This window comes from Eschrichtius robustus, chromosome 13 (genome assembly GCF_028021215.1).
Source record: "Eschrichtius robustus isolate mEscRob2 chromosome 13, mEscRob2.pri, whole genome shotgun sequence".
In the NCBI taxonomy this organism is placed as follows: Eukaryota; Metazoa; Chordata; class Mammalia; order Artiodactyla; family Eschrichtiidae; genus Eschrichtius; species Eschrichtius robustus.
The window spans coordinates 29,091,590-29,096,539 of record NC_090836.1 but is presented as its reverse complement, the minus strand read 5'-3'; the positions used below and the strand labels follow the sequence as shown (position 1 = coordinate 29,096,539).

The window sequence follows — 4,950 nt, the reverse complement described above, 5'->3', positions numbered from 1 at the left end:
GCCTATGTGGAAGAGCAGATTTCCAATGATGGTGACACTGACTTATTTTACAAGGATTTTGGCAAACATACATAACTCAAATGGCATTTTGGTTGTCAAAAATGCTGTGACCAGAGGCCTGCAGGTCCCCTTGAAACAATAGTTCAGTAAGTGCTAACTCGGCATTCATGGTGACTTTGTAGAATGTAACTACTGGGAATAATGAGAATAATGAGAGTCACAGTAGCCAAACCACAACTACCTACGGGTAATATGAATGAAAAATAAATGTTGTTTGAGGTTGTTATTGCTGTAAAGCTATGTAATATAGTGCACTTACCGTGTTGCTAAAATTATTTATCAGTTAAAAATTATCATGTAAATACTAGATAGCAGGTAACATGTTCTGTGAATGGATGAATGAATAAATAAAAGATAACGGATTTATCATAGGATATAATATCACTTAAGTTTGTTTGAGAAGGAGAAAAGGAGTTAAAGTGATTGAGGCTCTATGTGCTGCTCTTTTCAACAGGCAGCCACATCTTTCTGCATGTCAAGCCATGACCCTGAGACACAATGATGAATGTTGGAGTAAATGGATTTGACCAATAGGGCACCTGGTCACCAGGGCACTTTTAACTCTGGCAAAGTGAATATTGTCTGCCATCCGTGGCCCCTTCATTACCTCAACTACATATTCTACACGTTCCAGTATGCTTCCACCCATGGCAATTTCAGTGGTAGAGTCAAGGCTGAGAACTGGAAACATGTCTTCAATGGAAAGATAACCTCCATCTTCCAAGAGCAAGATTCTGCCAACATCAAATGAAGTGATTCTGGTGCTGATTATGTTGTAGAGTCCACTGGTGTCTTCACTAGCTTGGAGAAGACTAGGGCTCACGTTAAACCTAAAGGTCATCACCTCTGCTTCTTCTGCTAATGCCCCCATGTTTGTGATGAAATTGGGCTGGGAAATTGTCATGGGAAGTATGACAGCTCTCTCAAGATTGTCAACAATGCCTCCTGCACCACAAACTCCTTGGCCCTCTTGGTCAAGGTCATTTATGACAACTTTGGCATTGTGGAGGGAGGCATGATCACAGTCCTTGCCATCACTGCTTCCCAGAAGAATGTAGATGGTACCTCTGAGAAACTGTGGCATCATGACCATGGGGAAGCCCAGAACATCATCCTTGCTTCTATTGGTGTTTCTAAGGCTGTGGGTAAGGTCTTCCTGAGCTGACTGGGAAGCTCACTGGCATGGCCTTCTGTGTCCCTTACCCTAATGTTTCAGTGCTGGATCTGCTCTGCAGTGTGCAGAAAGCTGCTAAATATGATGACATCAAGAAGGTGGTGAAGCAGGCATTAGAGGAACCCCTAAAGGATATCCTGGGCTACACTGAGGACTAGGTTGTTTCTTGCGACTTTAAAGGTGACACCCACTCTCCCACCTTTGTTTTTGGGACTGGTATTGCCTTCAATGACCATTTTGTCAAGCTCATTTTATGACAATGTATTTGGCTACAGCAATAAAGTGGTGGACCTTATGGTCCACATGACCTCCAAGGAGTGAGTCCCCTGGAACACCAGCCCCAGTCAGAACAGGAGAGGAATAAAGAGGTGCTTACTGCTGGGGAGTCTTTGCCCCAACTCAATTCCCCAACACACTGAGGATCTCCAGTTCTTGACACAGTTTCCATCCCAGACCCCTGAAGAAGAAGAAGGACTTAGGAAACCCTACCTTACCACTTGCCATCAATAAAGTGCACAGTACCCAGTCAAAAATAAATAAATAAAGTCATCAGGGACTACTTGAAGAGATGGGAATAGATTGTGTTCTAGGAAACATTGTGAAGTCATTTGCCCAACTTTGTGCAAGGACATTTGCCCAAGAATCTATAACTAATTCAGTCTAGAAAACAGGTAGTTTAGCAAAGTTTGAGTAATAGTTCTTGTGCTTGACATGCTCCCAGTAAATATTTAATAACTATTTGTTGATTGCACAGCCATCTTAAACAATATTTCATTAAAATATATCCTGTCATTAAAATAATGAACGCAGGGATACTCTGTCAAAGATTATAATACATCTTTGATTAGTAAATGAGTGATTAAAAAATTCCTTGCTACTAAATCAAGGGCACAGACACACAAATTTACATTATTCATTTATTTTGAAGAATAAAATTTAGCTTTAGTGATTTATGACAGTTTTAAGTATGACCACAAATTTATTGCCTTATTTAGAAAGTATAATTACATCTCTGCTTTGAGAGATTTATTAATGTATAAGAACAAATCTGAAAACACATTGTGAAAATGGGAACACTAATAGCTTAGTGTGTAGAATCATTTATTCCTAGTGTTAGAGAGAGCTTCCCAAAAGATGCTCCGACTTAAAATAAAGAACAATATAGTTTAGTTAGATGTCAAAAACAAAGGGTGTGGGAGGAGGGAGAATATTCCACTTAGATATAGCAGCTTGTGAGAAAGTATGTACAAAAGTATGTATGAGAGCATGAATTTTGAAGCAGTGCATTTAAATTCTATTTTCAGAAGAAAACTATAGAGAAATATAAATTTATTTATTTATTTGTTTGTTTATTAATTATAGGCCATTTAAATTCCCATGGTAGCCAGAAATCTGCTTTAATATATCACTTTCTGCAAGGACATCAACATTAGTCCAGGCCCAAGACGAGTGGGAGGCATACCAGCTCTTTAAGAGTCATTGGTTCTCAAAAGTGTTTATATATTCCATGTTTTGTTGTCCACAGTCAGGCCCACTTTACTGATCTTTCAAGGTAATTTACATCAAACTGTATCTGGTGAAAATTGATATAGTTAACAGAAATATACCCATCTCTTATATACATTTTGGAAGAACTTGTCCCCTAAATAAGAAAAATTGAAACTTCTAAAAGAAGAGGACTGATTACTTCCAAGTCAACACTTTATTTTGTTTTTGAAAGTAAATATGTGCTAATGGAAAACATCATTTTCCAGCATGAATTAAATTATTGTGTTCTATATTTCCTGCTGGGGAGAGTAGGTTCCTGGCAATATAGTGTTAACATTTGCATTTTGATAGCACACAGCTTTGGGCTGTTACCCTCAAATTCAGAGGAACACAAATGTATTATATAAGATTATTCTCAAGAGAAATAAAAGTATTTCATTATGTTTCACAAGGCACATTCATGAGACTTCCAATAAAAATCTGTAATTTTTGTAAATCAGTCAAATAATAAAATATTTTCCATAAATTTTCCTACTTTAGTAGGATACGTGCATTTATTTCATCGTTGATAAACTAATTTCACCTTTCCAGCAAGGACACCAATAATCTATCAGTTGTTTCTATCACAGGAGGATTTCTAAACACCAACATGTGAAGCTTATACAATAAAATAAAGGTGAAATGTTTAGACTGTTGTTGATATAGTCTTAAGAATAAACATTTAAAAAAACATAAATTTACAACACAAACAACATGGGGATAACTTTTCAAATTATGTAATGATTTCACTCTGTGAAAAGAAAACAACTACAACAATAAAACAGAGTTAGAGTTTCTTTATATAACAAATACCCTAGCTTAATTAAAGAAGACTTCAATTTTTCAAATTTCAATTTGTATATAACTTTTCAGAAATACATTGATTTAATGAGGATAGTAGTTATGCAAAGACATCCACATTAGTAACAAACAAGTTTCGAACCCTTGATACTGTCCTAGGTTTCAAGAAGTTTGTTATTGTGACAGTGCCCATTCATTGAGAATAATAAATCAAAATAATCCTAAACTAATAATTGATGGTCATAATCCGTAGCATACCAATAATTAAAATTTTATTTTCTTTCAAATTTACATAGTGATTTCTTGTATAGTCTATAGTCCCTTTTAACAATAATGTGAGATACGATGTAACAAATAAGAGTGGACTTTGGAGATGTTAACTCAGTTACACAAAAGGGCAGACTTTCTAACTTTAGCATTATTTATAATAAACATAGTGGAATGAGCTAATGTGAAAAGTACTAATCTTTAATACATTAATGTAAAGTTTGATAAACAAAAGATATATATATATATTATATAGATGGATAGATTGATAGATCTGATCTCTTATCAGTATATTTACTCCAGCACACAACTTACTAGTTTTTTCTTCCAGTTTTATTGATATAATTTATGTACAGCACTGTGTAAGTTTAAGGTCTATAGCATAATGATTTGACTTACATACATCATGATATGATTATCACAATAAGTTTAGTGAATATCCATCATCTCATATAAATACAAAATTAAAGAAATAGAAATTTTTTTTCTTGTGATGAGAATTCAGGATTTATTCTCTTAAAAATTTTCATAAATAACATACAGCAGTGTTAATTATATTTATCATGTTGTACATTACATCCCTAGTACTCATTTCTCTTATAACTGGAAGTTTGTACTTTTGACTGTCTTCATCCAATTTTCCATTTCCCCACACTCCACCTCTGTTAACCAAAAATCTGTTCTCTTTTTCTGAGTCTGTTTGTTTTTGAAGTATAATTGATTGTGTTAGTTCCTGATATACAACACAGCGCTTCCATATTTCTATACATTTCAGATGGCCAACACAGTAAGTGTAGTTATGATACATCAGCATACAGAAATTACATAAATATTGGCTATGTTCCCTACACTGTGTATTTCATACCCATGACTCATTTATTTTGTAACTGGAAGTTTATATTAATACCTCTTAATCTCCCTCATCAATTTACTTTCTTCTGCCACCTCCCCTCCCCTATGGCAACCACGTGTTTGTTCTCTGTATCTATAACTCTGTTTCTGTCTGTTTTATTATGTTTGTTCACTTGTCTTGTTTTTTAGATTCCAAATATAAGTGAAACCATGTGGTTTTTGTCTCTGACTTATTTCACTTAGTATAATATCCTCTAGGTCCATCTATG

General features: G+C 35.0%; 1 pseudogene; it reads left to right on the top strand.

Annotated features, from left to right (window-relative positions):
* Positions 1 to 558: 558 nt before the first annotated feature.
* On the top strand, positions 559 to 1,555 carry LOC137774973 (glyceraldehyde-3-phosphate dehydrogenase-like; annotated as a pseudogene).
* The last annotated feature ends 3,395 nt before the right edge of the window (positions 1,556 to 4,950 follow it).